The sequence below is a fragment of the Hippopotamus amphibius genome, chromosome 2, assembly GCF_030028045.1.
Source record: "Hippopotamus amphibius kiboko isolate mHipAmp2 chromosome 2, mHipAmp2.hap2, whole genome shotgun sequence".
Classification (NCBI taxonomy): Eukaryota; Metazoa; Chordata; class Mammalia; order Artiodactyla; family Hippopotamidae; genus Hippopotamus; species Hippopotamus amphibius.
In genome coordinates, this window is record NC_080187.1 from 146,464,404 (window position 1) to 146,484,722 (window position 20,319).

The 20,319-nt window shown below is 48.5% G+C and overlaps 1 protein-coding gene across 10 annotated transcripts in view; it reads right to left on the reverse strand.

Annotated features, from left to right (window-relative positions):
- ZNF710 (zinc finger protein 710) overlaps positions 1-18,747 on the reverse strand; it is a 66,525-nt gene extending 47,778 nt beyond the window's left edge. For 4 of the 10 annotated variants that reach the window (XM_057720177.1, XM_057720172.1, XM_057720171.1 and 1 more), the window contains exon 1: positions 15,585-16,443. The gene's annotated coding sequence lies outside the window, so the exon portion shown is untranslated. Of the gene's footprint in view, positions 1-15,584; positions 16,444-17,083; positions 17,589-18,354 lie in introns of those variants that run through there. The other 6 variants (XM_057720179.1, XM_057720170.1, XM_057720168.1 and 3 more) reach the window with 3 other exon arrangements.
- Positions 18,748-20,319: the final 1,572 nt, after the last annotated feature.

Genomic DNA, 20,319 nt, shown 5'->3' on the forward strand with positions numbered 1-20,319 from the left:
CAGCTGGCACACTGTGTCTCTGGGGGTAAGGGGTGGGGGTGGGGTGGGGGGGAGACTGGGCCTCGCTGAGCCCCTATGGCCTTCCCGTCAGGCCTGAGAAAGGAAGGCAGGCTGGAACCGGCTTCGGCTGGGACAGCACCGTTTAGACTGGGAAGTGATGGGGGGCCGGGAACCAGAGCAGAGTGGGTGCAGGGAAAGAGCAGGAAGTGCCAGGTCCAGATGGTAGGCAGCAGCCTAGGTGTCACTAGGAACCAAGAGGAAAGAAGGAACTAAGTCCTCAGAGGCCTCACAACCACCGCAAAGAATGTGCTGGTATGGAGGAGGAAGAGAGCAGAAAAGGAGGAAGAGGGAGTGAGGAGCTGGAACAGGAAGGCCCAAATTAGCCCAAGCAAATGTTACTTCCTCAGTAATTCCATCAAATCTCCCTCCTCCCCCTCCCCCCAAGGTGATGGCTGGGGGAGCGGACTGCAGGGGCTGAAGGTCTGGGTGGAGGCATTCCCCTGGGAAGGAAGGTGGGACAGGGTCTGAGGCCTGCCCAGGAAATCCTCCATGTCACCCCCACAAACACCGACCCAGCTAGGCAGTACCAGCCTCGGTCTGTGGAGTCAGGGCAGGATGTTTGTTTTCTGAGCATCTTCTTTGAAGAAAGACCAGCCTAATCTTGCTGAGAGAGTCCTCAGGACTGGAATCCTCAAAGCCAGCGCTGCCCTAGGCACCCTTAGGAGAGGCCCCTCAAGGATTCCCTGGGGAGCCACAGGCCTGCCCAGCTGCCTGCAGTCAGAGGAGACGAGAGAGGCCTCTGGCCTCAGCGCTCGAGGCCCACTGCAAACAAAGGGGCAAGGATGGGAGGTTCTCTTTCACAGATCAGCTGTGCCCTGGGTCTCTTAGGCCTTTCCCAGGCCATTCCCTCTTAACCAACATGCATGAAACAGTTGAAATGCAGTGTCTTAAAAACACACAACCAGGTTTTAAAAGAATAAGACTTAGTGTTCGCCTAAAAGGAATCAAAAATACTACACAACATTTCTGGAGGCCACTTTAACCATCTAAATCCAGAGTCTTTAGAATGTGTCCTTGGCCCAGTGATTCCCTGCTAGAAATGTATCCCAAGGATATAATAAAAAAATACCCAAGGATGTTCACCACAGCATTCTTCATAAGAGAGAAGAGGAAAAAACTTAAATTTAGGAGACTGCTTAAATATGTGGAAGGGTATATCATATACTGGAATATTAATAATTATAGGTGGTTTTAATTTTCTTCTTTTTGCTTGTTTCTATTTCCTAAATTTTTTGCAACAATCATAAATCTCTCTGTAACAAGAAAAAAAATCAATAAAAGCTATTTTCTGAAAAACAAAAGGAACAGATCCAAGATCCAAGAGACTGTGCATTCCTTGGACATTCGAATCTGAACTGGATTTGAACAAAAACAAAACAAAACTGGACAGAGACACTTAAAACCACCTAAGAACATTTTCAAGGACTAAGAGGTGGTTTCCAGTGAAGAGAAATTAAAATCCTCCAGAAGGCCCAAGTGAGTGCAGGAAGGGTGAGTCAGGAGTAGGGAACCACATGCGCAGAACAGTCAGGACCCAGCTTTTCTGTCCTTAGAGGAACTGCCATGGGGGAAGTGGGAGTTGGGGATAAGAGCAGACAGAGGGTCCAAGATGAGAAAAAAACAAATGTTACTTTTGTCCCTGATCAAGGAAAGGACAATGGCCATCTCTTTAGAGAGTGAATTCAAAGGAAGGAATTAAAAAACGGCTAGGACTTCCCTGTTGGTGCATTGGTTAAGAATCCACCTGCCAGGGCTTCCTAGGTGGCGCAGTGGTTAAGAATCTGCCTGCCAATGCAGGGAACACGGGTTCAATCTCTGCTCCAGGAAGATCCCACATGCCGCGGAGCAACTAAGCCCATGCGCCACAACTATTGAGCTCATGTACTGCAACTACTGAAGTCCATGCGCCTAGAGCCCGTGCTCCCCAACAAGAGAAGCCACAGCAGTGAGGAGTCCGCGCACCACAACGAAGAGTAGCCCCCACTCACTGCAACTAAAGAAAGCCCGCGCACAGCAAAAAAAGACCCAACACAGCCAATAAAATAAATAAATAAAATTCAATAAAAAAAAAAAAGAGAGAATCCGCCTGCCAATGCAGGGGACATGGGTTTGAGCCCTGGTCCAGCAAGATCCCACATGCCAAGGAGCAACTAAGCCTGTGTGCCACAACTACTAAGCCTGTGCTCTAGAGCCAGGGAGCCACAACTATGGAGCCTGAGTGCCATAATTACTGAAGCCTGTGAGCCTAGAGCCCATGCTCCACAACAAACAGTAGCCCCCACTAGCAGCAACTAGAGAAAGCCTGAGCGCAGCAACGAAGACCCAATGCAGCTAAAAACAAAGAAACAAACAAAGCCTTCTTTAAAAAACAAAAACGAAAAACCCGGCCAATTCCTGAGCTTAGTGAGATTTGTTCGTCTACCTGGCGATAGGGAACAAATTTTTACAACCAAGGTATAGAAGCCCTCAAATAGAGGTTTGGAAGAGAAATTCTGACAAGCTCTGCAACTGAAGCAAAAGAACTTAACTGATGTAACACAGAAATTTTTCCAGATAACAAGCTAGAACACAAGAGGATAATGGAATGGAACGCTTGGGAGGGCATTAAGAGTACCAGGTGTAGCATTTACAGAAGGAAGCCTTTGCGTAAGATGACCTAGAGCCCAAGGAAGGAAAAATCCCACAGGACATGGACTTAATTATTCAAGCATCAGGAAAACCTGAGGAGCAATGGGAGATGTCTAAATTTCTCTAGTCCTCTTTCTGACCAAAAGCTTTAAAATCTATCTCAAAGATCAAAATTCATCCATTTGGGAAACATTTATAGGGTGCCTCCGATCCGTGCAGGCATTCAGCAAATAGCCAGGTGCAAATCTGACGTGGGTGCCACTCTGTGATGTTCAAGGCACTTCCACTTCCACTGGCCTAACAAACAAAAACAGACAGCATGGGTCACTAGGATGCATCCCTCATAAAGATGCCAAGTAGCACAATGACAGGGTGCTGGACATGCCAGCTCAGGCCCACAGATCCTGAAGACTTTCCACCCCCATGAGCATTCCTCAGCCTCAGTGGACCCTGCCTCTTTCTTAAGAAATGATGACTCCAACTTGGAAAATAAATATGACACTGCGCATGAGGACAGCTGGTGCTGGATGATTCTGTGTCTCTTAAAGACATCAAATTCTTCCCCCAGGTGAAGCTGTATCCTATAAATTACAGCCTCATATTATATATGGCCAACACCTTTAGCTTTGTTCTCCATGGAGAATTTCTCTTCAGCAAAGAAGCAGCAGTCAATATCCTACTTCGAAAACAGCACAGGTGTTTGTGAGACAAAAAGCAAAACCAAAAATCAAAAAACCACCTCTCCCTCCCTTTAATTAAAGAGATGCCATCCAACTGCACCTGTGTATAGAAAAACAGAAAAAGTTGTTCTTCCAGAATCTTCCAAGTACCAAGTACATTCAGCCCTGTACACTTCCTAGCCGTAAAACAAAGTGAAGGCACCAGCTTAAGGCACCAGAAAGTGCTCCCTTGGCACCTGGCAGCAGCTGGTACCTACCTGAGGCCAGTTCATACAGACAGTAATAAAAGCTCCCTTGAAATAATGTTAAGGTTCAGACACTCTGATAAAAGCTGGGAACTTCAAAGGCAGGTCTGCAAAGCCCATCCCTAATCCTCCTCATTGTGTCTGATGTGGAGGGCTGGGTTCTGGGCGGGCTCCACCACCTACTGCCTGAGCTTTGCCCAGTAGGACTTCTAAGCCAGCCAGCCAGCTGGAGGAGGCGGGATGGAACTTTACACTCACTCAGGGGGTGTGTGTGGGAGGTGGTGTCTAGGCCATGGTGCACAGCCATTGGTCCTTGACCCATGATAGGTCAGTTAAAAATAAAGGAAGGGTGGGGAGGAGTTGTGGAGGAAGGGGATGTGGGGATATATGTATAAATACAGCTGATTCACTTTGTTGTACAGCAAAAACTGGCACAACAGCGTAAAGCAATTATACTCCAATAAAGAGCTTAAAGAAAAGAATAAAGGAAGGAAACAAGAAAATACTCATCTACAGACATGAGCCCAATGATTCTGCAGTGAGAACTGGATTCAATGCCAGGTTCCAAGGCTCTCTCCATAAACTTGGGCAAGTCACTGCATACTTCTGAGCTTCAGTTGCTTGGTCTATAAAGATGGTAACTGCCCTAGGGGCTGCTGAAGGGAGTAACTAAAACACCCTATGTGAAAATGCAGAGCAAAGGTGTGATCCCTCTTCCCTTCCTCCTTCCTTCCCATCCTCCCTTCTTTCCACCCTAAGCTCCTTCTTTAAAAAAAAAATTTTTTTAAATTAGGACTCTGTGCTTCTACTGCAGGGAGCACGGGTTCGATCCCTGGTGGGGGAACTAAGACACCACAAGACATGTGGTGTGGCCAAAAAATAAATAAATAAAAATTAAGTAAGTAAATAAATAAATTAGGTAGTATATGCACTAAGTGCAAAATTCAAAACGTAAAAGAAGGAACAGTGAAAAGTCAGCATCTGCTATGGGAAACCACTATTACCAGTCTCCTAGGTATCCTTGCAGGATGCTGCACAGCCAGGTATTCTCCTACTTTCTTACATAAGAAAACATCTCAGCAACACATGGCTACATAGGGAGCTTTTACATTCTTTTTTACAGCTGCACAGAGTTGCACTGTATGGTTGTAATTTATTTACCAGTTCTCTACTGATGGACATTAAGATGGTCCCCGCCCCCTTATTTTTGCTTTTACAAGCAACGATGCAATGAACTATGTTGAAAAATGCATCATTTCACATGTATGCTGATATCTGTGAGAGGAATTCCCAGAAGTGGAGTTGCTTGTGCACTTTTAATAAATATTGTCAAAACCCTCTCTATAAGGACTTTCCTGGTGGCACAGTGGTTAAGAATCCACCTGCCAATGCAGGGGACACTGGTTCGATCCCTGGTCCAGGAAGATTCCACATGCGGCAGAGCAACTAAGCCCCTGCACTCTAGAGCCACAACTACTGAGCCCGTGTGCTTAGAGCCCGTGTGCTTAGAGCCCGTGCTCCGTAACAAGAGAAGCTCCACAATGAGAAGCCCGAGCATCGCAACGAAGAGTAGCCCCCGTTCGTCGCAACTAGAGAAAGCCCCCAAGCAGCAACAAAGATCCAATGCAGCCATCGATTAATTAATTAATTTAAAAAAAAAACCCTCTCTATACAGGTTGTACCAACTTACACTCTTTCAATAATTATGAGAGTATCTGTTCCCACTGTCACTTCTCCATAGCAAAGTTAACACTTCTCTTATTACTCGTGAGCTAAACACCTTATATGGTTAAGAACCATTTGTATTTCCTTTTCTGTGACTGGTTCATGTTCATAGCCCATTTTAAAAATTGGGTTGATAGTCTTTTTTCTTATTAATTTTCTCTTTTTAGATGTTAAGGAAAATAACTCTATCTCTGATATATGTTGCAAAAATATTTTCCCAGTTTTGAGAAGTAGGAGATTCTTTAGGCTGTTTATGATGATTTTGCCTCACAGAAAATTTTTTACTTGTGTAGGGTCAAATACATTAATCTTTTCTTCTATGGCTTCTGGGTTTTAAGTCAAATTTAGAAAGTATTTTCCCTGAGTTAATTTTTTTTTTAATTTAACATCTTTAATCCATCTGAAATTAATTTTGTTATAAAGTGTTCTTTTTTTAGATAGCCATCAGGTTGTCAAGTCACCAATTTTAAAATGCCACCTTTCTAAAATGTCACTTTTTTTCTTATAAATTTATTTATTTATTTATTTGGTTTTATTTATTGGCTGCATTCGGTCTTCATTGCTGCGTGCAGGCTTTCTGCAGTCGCAGACAGTGGGGGTTACTCCTTGTTGCAATGCACAGGCTTCTCACTGCAGTGGCTTCTCTTGTGGCAGAGCACAGGCTCTAGGCACGCGGGCTTCAGTAGTTGCGGAGTGTGGGCTCATTAGTTGTGGCTCACGGGCTCAAGAGCATAGGCTCAGTAGTTGTGATGCATGGGCTTAGCTGCTTCATGGCATGTGGGATCTTCTCGAACCAGGGATCGAACCAGTGTGCCTTGCATTGGCAGGTGGATTCTTAATCACTGTACTACCAGGGAAGCCCTTAAATGTCACCCTTCATATTAATTTCTCTTTGAGTCCCTTCTCTTTCTTCTCCTCCAAATCATGCCCCATTATCTCAGAATCATGCTCTCTCTCTCCAAGGCCCTCCCATCCCTTCGTTCCATTTGTGAGTCAAGAGTTGATTCACATTGTCATGAATGACAGTCATACAAGTTACAGTGCATCTCAGTATCTTAGAGCAAGAAGAGATCTCAGAGCCATCCCTTCATTTTATAGCTAAGGTTACTCAGATCCAAGGAGGTAAACTGGACTTGCCCAACATCACAGGGTAGGTTAGTGCTTGTGAGCTTTATTACTATTCAAGAAGATCAGAAATATTGATTTTTGCCATAAATTCCATTCAATCAATAGATATCTATTAAGCAACTACTCTGCCCAACAGTGAGCCAGGCGCTGGGGCTCCAGAAATAGATGACACAGCTCTGACCTTTTAAGAAGTTCCGAGTCCAGTGTGGGGTCTGAACACACACACCCACAGATGAATAGGTAAGGTGACAGTGGCCCATGGATGTAGAAGGACTGGTTAATTTTGCAAGGGATGGCATGGAGAAGGCTCAGAAGATACGTAGTTTTCAACTGGACCTGACATGACTAGGACTTTGTCCAAATATGGAGAGAAGGCATTTGACTATAAGGGAACAATGGGACAAAGTGGGGTGTCTGGTGGTATATAGTTAGGAAGGAAGTAATCTGGCTTAGTGTTAGCTGTGGGCAGAGTTTTAAATGAAAAGGCTCCTCTGAGAATCTGTGGTCATTAGCCAGCCCTCATATGGGTTTGGGCTCTGGTCCTCAAAACTGCAAGCTAAGAATTATAAGTAAGTGAGCCATCTGTATGGCCTTAAGGTGTCTGACAGAAGGCAACACATATTCTCCCTGGAAGAATGTACTCTCATCCCACACCTTAAAGAATTCTCACAGATAGAATTCTAACAAACATAAACTCACAATAGAAAATCACAACACACATAAAGAAACAAGCCCTCATGAGTGGGAGTGAGCAGAATCATCAAAAATAGAATTATACCCGCAAATACTTGATACGTTTTATTGGAAACCAAAACAAAAAGTATGTTTAATATGATTAAGGAGGGGGCTTCCTAGGTGGCGCAGTGGTTAAGAATCTGCCTGCCAATGCAGAGGACACGGGTTCCATCCCTGCTCCAGGAAGATCCCACATGCCGCGGAGCAACTAAGCCCGTACGCCAAAAAAAAAAAAAAAAAAAAAGATTAAGGAAATGAAGATTTAAAAACCCAGGTAAACAGTAAGAGATTATTTTTTAAAAGTCACACAGATTTGAAAAATGATAAAATAGAAACGATGCTCATACAGATTAAAAACTTAAATGAATATCAAAGAAAATAACTGCAATGGATTAAAACACATAAAGTATATTAAAATATGTGAGTTAATACTGATATTAAAAATATCTCAGTGGAAGGGCTGAACAGAAAATTAGAGATAACTGAAGAGCGAATTGGTGAGTTGGAAGACAAATAAGAAAGTACCCAGAAAACACTATAAAAAAACCAAAAGATTGAAAATGAAAAAGAGGGACTTCATAGATGGCACAGTGGTTAAGAATCTTAACTGCCAATGCAGGGGACACGAGTTCAATTCCTGGGCCACGAAGATCCCACATGCCATGGAGCAACTAAGCAAGTGTGCCACAACTACTGAGCCTGAGCTCTAGAGCCCTTGAGCCACAACTATTGAGCCTGTGTGTCACAACTACTGAAGCCCACGCGCCTAGAGCCTGTGCTCCACAACAAGAGAAGCCACTACAATGAGAAGCCTGTGCACCACAATGAAGAGTAGCCCCCGCTCGCCACAACTAGAGAAAGCCCATGTGCAGCAACGAAGACCCAACACAGTCAATAAATAAATAAAAAAGAAAATGAAAAAGAAGTTAAGAGAGGGTGGTGCAGGATGAACTGGGAGATTGGAATTAACATAATACACTACCATATGTAAAACAGATAAGTAATGAGAACCTACTGTATAGCACTGGGAATTCTACTCAATGCTTTGTGTTGACCTAAATTGGAAGAAATCTAAAAAAGATTGGATATATGTATATGTATAACTGATGCGCTCTGCTGTACAGCAGAAGCTAACACAACATTGTAAAGCAACTATACTCCAATAAAAATTAAAAAAAAAAAAAGTTAAAAGATGCAAAGGATAGAATAGATCTAACATACATCTAACTGGAGCTCCCAAGGAGAAACCAGAGAGAGGATGATAGACAGATAATAGTCAAAGAGATAAAGGATGAAATTTTTCTAGAACTGATAAAAATCACTAACCTTTGGTTTCAGGAAGTCTAATGAATCCTTAGCCAAATAAAATAAAATAATCCACTCCTAAATACATTAAACTGCAAAACACACACACATACATGTGCATGTGCATGAACACATGCACAGCACCACCACCACCACCACCACCGTGACAATAACAAAACAACAACCAAAAAAAAAGAAATTACCTAAGATCAATAACTGGGCTACTTGGGGACTTCCCTGGTGGCACAGTGGTTAAGAATCTGCCTGCTAATGCAGGGGACATGGGTTCGATCCCTAGTTGAGGAAGATCCCACATGCTGTGGAACAGCTAAGCCTGTGCACCACAACTATTGAGCCTGTATTCTAGAGTCTGTATGCCACAACTACTGAAGCCCTCGCGTCTAGAGCCTGTGCTCTGCAACAAGAGAAGCCACCGCAATGAGAAGCCCCTGCTTGCCACAACTAGAGAAAGCCCATGCACAGCAATGAAGACCCAATGCAGCCAATAAATAAATAAATAAAAGTAATAACTGGGCTACCAACTTCTCAATATTAATAAGGAAAGCCGGAAGATAGTAGAATACCATCTTTACATACTAAGACAAAATAACTGTCAAGCTAATGTTTTATACCCAGTAAAACAATCTCTTAACAATAAACATGAAATAAAATTTTAGCCAAACAGGAACTGAAAATTTGTGATTAAAACACCTCCACCACATGATGCTCTAATTCCAGAAAGGAAGCAGGAGATACAAGGAGAAATATGGGTAAACAAAATGGTAACTACATGGAAAATAAAAGGTTAACCAACCATATAGAACATTGAAAAGAATACCCAATTTGTGGTATTAAAGAGTGAAACAAGACAGAGCTAAACCACTGTATGACAACTGAATGTGGGCAAGGACAATGGTGACTCCATGTAAAGCATTCCAAGATCCTTGCGTTCCTTAAAAAAAGATATGGATACTGACTAACTTGAAACCTTATGCAGCCTGCATGCATCAAAAGAACAGAAATACAGTATATAAGTTCCAAAGCAGTAAAGAGAAAAAAAAAGCGTGTGGGGGGGGGGGCGGGGGGGGAAGGGACAGAGAAGAATCAGTAAAAGAAGGAACAGAAAACACAAACTAAGATGGTAGGAAGATATCCATGTATACCTAAAACTATAACTAATGTAATCCCAGCTCTAGGTTGTTCACAGGAGACATGAGAGCAGGGATACAGGCCAAGAGTCCTCGCTGTGAGGGCTGAAGCCACAGACATGGACAGGAAGCAAGAAGCAAAGAACCGTGGCTGAGGCACCAAAGCACAGCCAGGAGAGGAAGGAGTGGCAGGACAAGCAGGATTAGAGAGGTAGGAGGAGGACCCAAAGTGATGAGCCAGAACCCACGAGGGCCAAGAGTCTCATGGCAATACAGCTTCAGAGAAACAAGGTAAGTAGAGGCCACCAGGTGTGACTAGGAGGGGGGTGGGGACAGGGATGGGGACCTCTGCGAGAGCAGGTCCAAGTGAGGGTGAAACTCTGCTGCTTCAGAGCTGGAGGCGGGGGGAAGAGAGGAAGTAGGGATGGAAAGGGTGGCCTCTTCTTTGTGAAATCCTAGGGTGAATAAAAATGAAATGGGAGGGGGGCAGGGGAGAGACAGGGCCGAAGGAGAGGGAGACAGGTATGTCTGTGGCTATGGCGGGGAACTGAGGCACAGAAGGATGTCCAGCGCTTAGTCGTAGGGAGGCAGCCTGGGCAGGACATGGGAACGAGTGCTGACGGTGGGCATGAGGCTCAGGTGAGCAGGCACAGGTTTCTCACACTGGGGCAGGGGTGGGCAGGGTTGCTTCAAGGAGGGCTGTGCAGTGGTGGGACTGGAAGAATTCAGAATTTCAGAGGTGACCTGCTTCCGGGTAATGGCAAGTTCACAGTGGTCCTGTAGCTAGCAAATGGTTGGGAGGTGAGACTGTGGGCCCAGGGGCCCCAGGATTGGCCATCACAGGGTGGGGTTAGCCAATCACCACCTCCAAAGGGTCTCTGATGCTTACGGAGAGGACTACTTGGGCGAGGTCCTTGTGAGTTCTGATGCGGCGCATAAAACAATCACTAAAGTTAGTACAATTTTTTTTACCGAATACATGCAGGACAACCTTCCCCATCCAGAAGCCCATCCCACTGCTGCCCCAGTAGGAACAGGATGGGGTGAGGGATGGCGTTCAGGCCAGAAGACAAACCACACATAACCAAGAGTCATCACAGAAGTTCTAGTCTCCCATGTAAATCTGCAGGGTGGACATGCCTGCTTCCTGTAGGGATCATTCTTACCTGATTTTGACTGATTCCCTATTTATTATACCCTGGTGGGTAGGGAAGGAAGAAAGGGAAGGCAGTTGGGCCACCATGTGACCCCTTATTCTCAGCTTCCGACTGCACTCTCATTTCCAACAGTTCTCTCGGTACTCCCAAAATACACACACGAGAGAGCATATGTATTGATTGTCAGAAACTCCTTTCTAATGATGGTTGTAGAAGACAGAACCAAAACCCCTCCAGCGATCAACCCGCTTTTAATAGTCCTTTCACTCCATTTACAAATACATAGATTATAAAGATAATACATACTGGTAAATATTCCAATTGCACAGCAATGAGTAAGAGAGAAGACAAAAGGCCTCTGTACTTGGGGTAAGGCACTGGGGATGGGGGAAGGGTAAGGTCTGTGAGCTACACACATTAATTAGTAGGTAATAAAAGCCAGTTGTTTTACCTTTGGAAGCTACTGATTTGATATACATTTGGCCCTGCTCTGGCCTCCAACAGCCTTTAATCCCCCCTTTCAGAATCTACCCCAATTTCCTGCAACTACCTCACCCCACTTATTTGACTGTGTTCAAGCATCTTCTACCCGATTTTAAAATTCTTAATTTACCTTGCAGTACTGCAGCAGTCTTGTTTTCTAATTTTTTTTTTTTTTTTTTGCAAACAATCATGAGTTGGGCCCAATAGTGACACAGGCTAGCCTGGCAACCCTGTGCTATTTGTAACACCTCTCCTTGGGAAAATCCTTTCAGTTTTACGCATGAACAATTGGGAGATGCTTGTAAAGTGAGGGCCTCTGTAATCTCAATCTTTGTTCTACCAAAAAGAGCTCTCCCTTAGTCCCACCTGCCTTGTTACTAAGGCAGGGTTTACTAGCAGGGACTCTGGGGCGTGACTGCTTGGGTGCCAATCCTGGTTCTGAAAATTACTAGGTGTTTGACCTCCAGAAAAGCATTCAACCTAAATGAGCTAATATATGGAAAATGTTCAGAATAGTGCTTGGCACATAGTAAGTGTTGCATAATAAAAGAGCTGGGAGAGATTAGTCAAGAAAGCCCTTTGCCCCTAGTTCTGGGAGCCCCTTTGAGGCTGCTGAAAGCACAGGTCCTCTCCCTAGAAGACTGCACACACATGTAACCCTCTGCATAGTTGCAGGTGCAACTGAAGCCCACCCGCAGCTGCAAGGGTCAAGAAGCCCTAGTTCCAGCCCTCTGGTTCTCTCTATAGTGATGTGATGATCTCAGGGGGAGAACATCACGGCAATTCTTGAAGTATTATGTTCACATGCACAGAACTGTTGAGCAGATTCTTCCCGCCCCCAGTTTAGGCTCCACTTTTGGCAGAAATGTTACACCTTTCTTCCTCAAAGCCCCTCTGACCCTTGCCCGTTTCTCTCTCGCTTCAGGTCAACTCATCCCTGGGTCGCCTTAAGACAAATCTCTCTGTGTGCCACAAAGCTCCACATGCTTTTTGCGAATTATTCTCATCTTTCCTCAAAGGATGGTCTGGCCCCTCTTTAGCGCTTACTGAAGTCAGCCCAGAGCATGGACTAGCAGCGCCTGCTGGCCCCCACCAAAGGCACCACAGAGGTGGATGCTATGAAAGCCCAGGTCCTTTATCTCAATAAGCCTGGAGACAGAACGCACCAGCAAAAGACAAAGATCTGAGAAGCCAAAAGGAACTTGTGGGATGATCTAATTCTCTCGCTATTACTCCTCCAACTCATTCCAAGTTGGGTGACTTGCCTGAGGTCAGCCAACTCATTTGCAGCAAAACTGTGAACCTCCCAGTTAGGTACTTTGATTCCATCAGCATTTCTTAGACTTTACCATGCACGGGAATCTTGTTGCAGGTTCAGCAGGCCTGGGGTAGGCCCAAGGTCCTGCATTTCTAACAAGCTCTCAGGTGATGCTGCTGGGGCACAGACCACATACAGAGTAGCAAGGGTTTACATCCAGGCTAATGGACTATCCCACCTGGTTAAAGCTGCTCCACCCACGCTTTGCATGCCTTTTTAAATGCCCTTTCTTCAGGAAAGCCTCCCTTCCCCCGTCCTGCCTGATCATCAGCTCCCATGGTCTCTGTACGTTTTCCTTTGAAGCATTTATAACAACTGTAATTAAAGAGTATTTGTTTAATTATTAGTTTAATGTCTGTCTCCCAGCAAGACTGCAAGCTCCACGAGGACAGGACCAGCAGACTGTGGATAGAAGGGCAGCTGTTGTGGGCTGGAGCAGCCTGGACCAACATCCTTGGAGGAGGAAGGGAAGGCTTACACTGGTGGGAAACACCTTCCAGAGGCCTCATGCCCAAAGGTGACACTTCTGGCTTTAAAACTCCCACCAGTTTCAAATACATGCCGACTAAAATGTAACTTGAAAAGCAACCTTTAAAAAATCTTTATCAAGTGCAAAACAGTCCCAATCTGGTACTAGCCGCTCTGTTTGGGCAATAGTTAGGTCCCCAAAATAAATACGCCCTTACAGTGTTCAGACACTGAAGACCTTAGCAAAGGAAGCAGAGGGCCTGCTCCCTGACCAGCCTCATTCTGTTGCAGACCAACAATTTCTTTTCCAATTTTTCTGCTGCCATCCTTTCTAGCAACCCCAAAGCTCTGAATGCTCAGCTCCTTGGTGTGGGCAGAGATACCTGAAATCATCATTCTAGGGTGACCAAGTTTGAAGTCAGTCTGCCTCGGTTCAGATACCACCAGCTCTGTGCCCTTGGATGAGTTACTAATTCCTCTGTGCTCCAGTTTCCCAATCTGCTAAATGGGAATAAAGATGCAATAACTAGCACCTGTGAGGACTAAGGGAGATGATACATGTAAAGGACTTACACAAGCCTGGCCCAAGATCTACGATTATTATTATCCTCCCCATATTCAGTCCAATTCAAGATCTCTCTATTGTTTCACACAAGTCTCCCCCCAGTGGCTCCACCCCATTCAAGATTTACTCTTCCCAGCCCCTCTTGCCTTACCTGTCTGGAGCTTGTTCTCACAATGACTCACTGCAAAACTCTGCAGCCTCCCATCAATCACCTCCCTGTCTCTGCCTCTGTGTGTCATTTGTGGGTCCCTTCTGGGAGGGAAACCTTTTTCCTAACGTCCAGTACATTTATTCAACAAGTATTTATTGAGGGCCCACTATGTGTCAGGCCCTGTTCCAGGCACAGGGGCTTAGCAATGAACAAAGAAAGACCTCTATCCTCATGAACTGAAGGTAGTAAGAGATCTAACCCATGAATAGAGATCAGTTTGGGTCTCTGGCCCTTCCTTACGTCCCCATTCTTCTCCCAGACCAAGCCTAAATAAATCACAAATACAAAGCATGAAGAAAGCACTCCAGATCAAAAAATGCTCAGTGTGACTTGGGCACATCCCGATGACTGAACTGCTGCCCCGCTGAACTGGCAGACTTTGAAGAAGTACGTGTTAAAACAGCCAGAAACACCCGGTTTCCCCAAGTAGTCACAATGGCCATCGAATCCTCCAAAACAGTATGTGTAACACAACTGGAAAATAAGGTCCTTCATTTACTTACTTTCATGTTTCCACAACCACTTTCTTTGGACGGAGCCTGATTCGGGTTCCCCAGCAGGAATACAGGTAGCAGCCTTGTGTTAAGAGCACTGGAAATGGACTGTGAAAGCCCATGTTTGAGTGCTGGCTCTGTCACTTATTGTGTGATTTCAGACACGGAGCTTTTCTCATACCTTAGTTTCTTTCAGACAACCTCTAAGGTCCTCTTCCAGTTTTGCAGTCTAAGGGCTGCGATCAACCACCATTAACATGAAACTCAGCAGATTCACAGTTTCCTTAATTCAACAAAATGAGCCCCTGCCCTCAGATCTAGGGGGTGAGCAAGCCAGATGAGGAGCCTGTGGACAGCATCCTGAGATGCACCTGACTCCTCCTTTATTTATTTACTCCCTTTGAACTTCAAACTTGAGCTTTCCAAGCACAACTCTGATAGAAATAAACCTGGGCCACAAGGCAAACCTAAAATAGAAGGCATGCAAAATCTCCAGTGGGCCCATTAGCCTCCAACTCAAAAACCATGCCAGATCTTGTCCATCTCCTTGTTTCTAGACAGCGAGCCTCAAATAAGTCTCCCTAGTAGAAAATGCCTGGTTGGAATGGAAGTGACCCATGTACAGAACAAATGGCCCACTGGCCACATACCGCAGGACAAGGACTCACCCAGAAATCTGCTCTAAGAGTGAACCTCTGCTCCCACTTCAACTCACTGTATCTCCCTCCATAGGCATACAGGCAACAAGGTGAGCCTGGAGGACAGAAAAATGTGACCCAAATGGCCAACTCCCCCTGCCCAAAAGAAAGCAGCCCTTCCCCCACTGCCCTCATGCAAGCCAGGTCCTGCAGGTTACTGGAGCACTAGTGCAGCTAGAACTATAGGTGACCAATTAGAGGTCCTGTCCCCAGATTGGCAGGTGCCTGGCACAGAGTGACACGAAGTTCCAGGGCCAGCTGACAAAACCACCATGAAAGCTCCAGAAAATAACATTCACTTTAAAACACAAGAGAAAGAGACAGCCTTAGTCTCAATCAAAACCAGACAGGCCCATGGCTTTGATCACAAACACTAAGAATGCATTTTCTAAAGTCTAAAGACAATTAGTGGCGGTTTCCTTCCCCTCCCCCACCGGCCCGGCGGATCCTTTGAAGGCCCCTGGTGAGGGCAAAACAGGGATGCAGGCTCCAGGCCCTCTACTTGGCAGAAGTGAACTTTGACTGTTTTTACTTACACGTGTACAAAGGCAGGCCTGAATGAGCAGCTTCAAAGTTGGCTGGGTGACCCCCAAGGTTCAAAGTCCCTCTCTGCACACCTGCGGGGGAATCGTGTGAGTTTCCCAGGCGCCCACCATAACTGGTTACGTCCCCTCCAGGTCTACGCCGGCTGGGAGTTTCCATTTTGCACAGAAATAAAGGCGCTCTGGGTGCTCTTAGCAGTTAGGGCGCTCGGCCCGCAGCTCTAGGGTGGGCCACGAGGACGGTCCCTCATTGGACCGCTCAGATCGGGATGGACCAGCACCTTGTAGTGACCCTGGGAAAACGCACCCAGGCTCCGAGTACGCCTTGCCCGAATCATCGCAGAGCTTAGAGATACATTAATGATCATTTCGGGTTAGTTAAAACCCACGCAGGCACCTCCCTGGCCTCTTAAATCTTCCCAAACTACAGCTCAGACTGGAGGGAAGCAGTTGCAGCGACCATAAAAGTCATCTTAAAAGGCAAGTTGGAAAAAAAAAAACCCGATACGCACTAGTTAGCAAGTCCTCGGTTAGGGGGGCGGTGGCACGAGGGCCGGATCTGTGGGCTCTGCACGCTAGCAGGGGCTGTCCCGTCGGTCCGCGAGTCCCCGCGCCCACCTGGCAGCCTCGGGACCCCTAATCTGACGCCGGCGATCACACCCCACAGCTCTGTCCAATTAGGAAAATGACCGCGAGGAGACGGAGATAGTGGGCGACGAGGAAGGGGAACTGAGACTGAGGGAGGCTAAGGACAGGCCGTGGGGACCCCGCCGGCCGGCGAAGCGCCTTCAACAGGTCCCCGGCCCCCGGCGCGCGGCGAGCGGCGGCCCGCTGCCCCGGGGGCGCCCCCGACGCCTCGGCGGCGCGCCCAGCCCTCCCCCACCCCGGACGGCGGGGACGCGCAGCAACCCCACCCGCCGGGAGAATAAAGTTTGTGGGCAGCGGCGGGGCGGGGCGGCGCGGCGAGGGGGTGAAACTTTGAGTCCCGGGCGGGCGGCGGGGGGAGCGCACTGGACGCCGGGACACCCACGTGCGGGCCCGGGAGCAGCCGCCACCTCCGGGCCTGCCGCCCCGCCGCCGCCGCCGCGCTTTCCTTTCATTTTTGCTTCTCTCTCTCTCTCTCTCCCCTCCCTTTCTCTCTCTTCCTCTCTCTCTCATTCGCGCGCTCTCCTCGCTCTCGCCCTCTTTCGCTCGCTCGCTCCCCCCTTCCCTTTCCCCTCCCCCTCCCCCCCCCGCCCCCAGACGCCATCTCTCCCTCTTTCCCCGGCTCTCCCTCTCTCCCTCCAGCTCTCCGGCATGAGGGAATGTGGAAGTGAAAGGAAAAGACGACATGTTTGCAGCGCGGCGCGGGCCTGCGCGCGGCCGTCCCCGGGGAGAGGCGGGGGGCGGGTCGGCCGCGGCCGCAGCGACCCACCCCCGCGCCCCCCGCGCCCCCGCCGGCGCGCCGCCCGGGGCTGCGGGGCCGGGGGCCGGGGGCCGCGCGGGACACTCACCCTGGGTCCGGGCGCGGCTCCTGCGCTGGGGCCCGTGGCGGGCCGGGGCCGGGGGCTCCTGGCTGCCCACCGCCGGGGCTGCTGCTGCGCGCCCGCCGCCCGCCTTCACGCGCGCCCGCCGCCTGCTCCTGCCGCCCTCCCTCCGGCTCCTCTCTTTCTCTCTCTCTCTCCCCCTCTCTCTCCCTCTCCTCGCTCTCCCTCGCTCGCTCGCTCTCTCTCCCTCCCTGGAAGAAGGGAATGAGGCAGGGCTGACGTGAAGGGATGCAAAACAGCTCCTCCTAACCCAGCTCGCGGAGGAAGAGAGAGACAGAAAAGCAGCCCTTTTATCTCTCTTTTGTTTTCTCACTTCCTTCCACCCCCCCCAACACCCCCCTCTTGTCAGCCCAAGTTTTCTTTTCTCTTTCTACCGCAGAGAGGATTTTTCTTCCTTTCTTTCTCTTTCTTTCGATTCAGCTCTCCCACTCAAATTGAAAGCCTGGAGGGTTTTCTCTCTTTTTTTCTTCCCTCTTTTCTTCCTTCTTCCTCCTTTCTTATTTCTCTAAAAGGGTTTTGTTTGCTGTGGGAGTTTCGTTTGAAAATCAAGTCACGCCTTTTTTCCTCCTTTTCTTTCTCTCTTTTTTTTTTTTCTCCTCTCAGCAGAAAAGGGGAACAAAGATTAACTGAAGCGGGGGAGAGGGGGAACATCAGAACCTCGCATGGAAATGGGGGGCCCGGTCCTGCCCGGCACAAAGGGGGCCCGGGGACGTCCTCCCCCCACCGTGGGAAGCCTGGGGCGTCCTCCCGAGAGTCCGTGGGGGTGGGGGGGACTCAGCCACGGGTGCTGAGTGCGGTTCCTTCCGAAGTGCGGGCGGGGGCCGCCAAGCCCGCCCCTCCCCAGCCAGAGGTGGAAGGTTGGGTGTGTTTTTCACTTATGTATTTTTGAAGTAGGCAGATGGGCTTGGAACAAACATCCCCGCAGAGCACTGAACTGTAAAAAGCCTTTAAACAGCTGTTTGCAGAGCCCTGGACGTCCAGACTCGAGGGAGCGGTGCGGGCTGTGAACGCCAGGGCCCGGGTGGGGAAGGGGCTCCGGGAAGCCGCTGCGATCGGCCCCTCGTGGGCTCTCCAATCCCACGGCCTGGGCCTCCGCCCCCGGGCGCACTGCTGGGGGGCGCCGAGGCGTGGCCGTTGGCAGCGCGGGGGTCAAGCCCCTGGCGCCTCCCTGCAGGGCCTCGAGGCTTGGCACAGCTTTGCCTCCCCCCCGGCTCCCGACCGGACCCGCGGCCTCTAACCTCCAGCCGCTTCTCCACTCCGAGCCTTCGGACAGGATGCGGCAGAGCCGCCACGAAGGGTCAGTTATTCATGGGGCGCCTGGGCGTGTTCCCAAGACCTGTTCTGCCTTCTGCTTCTCCAGAGAAGTGGGGAGAAAACAGGGTAAAAGTTCCCAGAGCAAAGTTGGCCACATTTGTCTTTTGCCCAAGTAAGTATTGAGCACCTGCTGGACGCCCGGCCCTTGGATGGGGCTACTGCCAGGGGCTGGGGGGAAACGTGAGTCTTCGTGGGCGCCGAGAGTTTCCGCAGGAAACAATGCCAGAGGAGACTGCAGCTCAGGACCAGGTCATCGAGAGGAAGGAAAGCCTGGATCCTCTCCCCTCCCTCTTCTCTTCCTTCCCCTTCTCTTCCTTCCTCCCGGCTGCGTCTCCTTGGCTCCACCCCTTCTCCTCATCAATTCCTCCCACACTCCCCTGCTCTCCCCGGCTTTTCACTGGAGGGTCCCTTCTCCCAGCGAGGAGCAGATGCTGAGCCTCATTGTCTCCCACCTCCCCCCCAGTGACTGCAGCCTCCCGGGGACAGGACCTGCCACTCTTCACCCCTCCCCCCAGCCGGCAGGCCTGGGCCTTTAGAGACTGGAGTCCCAAGGCCACTGCCCCTCACCCCACCCTAAACCAGCTCCTGGTGTTGTGAGCAATGACTCCAGTCACTCAGAACATGATTTGTTTCTGACTGGGAATGAGAAAACAGTAGCCTGGCACTTGCTTTAGCAAGGAGGACACCATGGTTTTAATAGCGCGCTGAGCCCTGGGTGACCCCAGAGCATCCCCCCAACCCTACCCTCTTAATGGGGTATGCAGGGAGCCACATTTCTGTCATCTTAGATCCTGCTTAATGCACCTAAGCTATATGCTCCAAATAAAGCAGAACAGCTCTGATAGTCGAGCATTCGTGTGACAAATGCATACCAAGGACTACCCTGTGCCTACTCCTGTGCTGGGTGCTGAGGACCTAACAGCACGGGCGGTCCTCGGCTAGGCTTTGCAGACTGGCAAGAGGAAGAAACAAGAAGACAGACAACCACAATGCCACATGTTACATGCAAGGAGGAACCAAGGAAGCACCTAAAAAAAGGGTGCTTGGACAAGGGTTGTCAGGGATGGCTCCTCCCGGAGGAGGTTACATCTAGATGTGTAGGCCTGTGCCAGGTAAATGTAGGGGAAGGCACAGCCTGTCCTAAGGCCCCAAGGCAAGAGAGTACATTCTTCCAGATGCTCGGAACCTCTACATGTATTTGCTGCAGTGGAGGATACAGTGGGGGAGTGGGGACACATTGGTGTCAGGGCACAAGTGGGGGAGGGGAGAGTGGGAAGTGTGTCAGGGCATAAGTAAGGGAGGGGCTGAATATCAGGGAGATCTTTAAATTTTAGCCTCTCCCACTTGCTAACTTCATGAACTGGGATGAATAAAATCCTCACTTTCCTTGCTTATAAGATGGGGATAAGAAGACTTGTGTGCTGCAGAGACAGTGTCTTATGTTTAAGGGCCCAAGCTTATTTGCTGCGTATCCCTGGGACAGCTGACCTCTCTGAATATGTTTTCTCCTCTGTGAAATGGGGTAAAAGCACTTGACTCACAGGGTTTCTGCAAGGCTTAAAAGGCTTAAGACATGCCTAGCTCAGTGTCTGGGACATAAGTGCCAATACATAGTAGCTTATATTCATTGTTATTATAGATCAGGGAGTGACAGGGAGGTGCCCTGACAACCTAGAAATGAGATTTATGTTCTGAGTTGAAACTAGAGTGAGTCACCATGCCTGAAATGCAGTGAGCTGGCTGTGGAGGAAGTATTCCTTCAGAGATTCCCTGTGTTCCCATGGGTGGCTGGGATTGGGGAACACCTACGTCTGACCAAGATGGCCAGGGTGTCATCTCGGGAACAGGACTGCAATGTGAAGACTGTGGTTACCAAGGCCTGGCCTGAT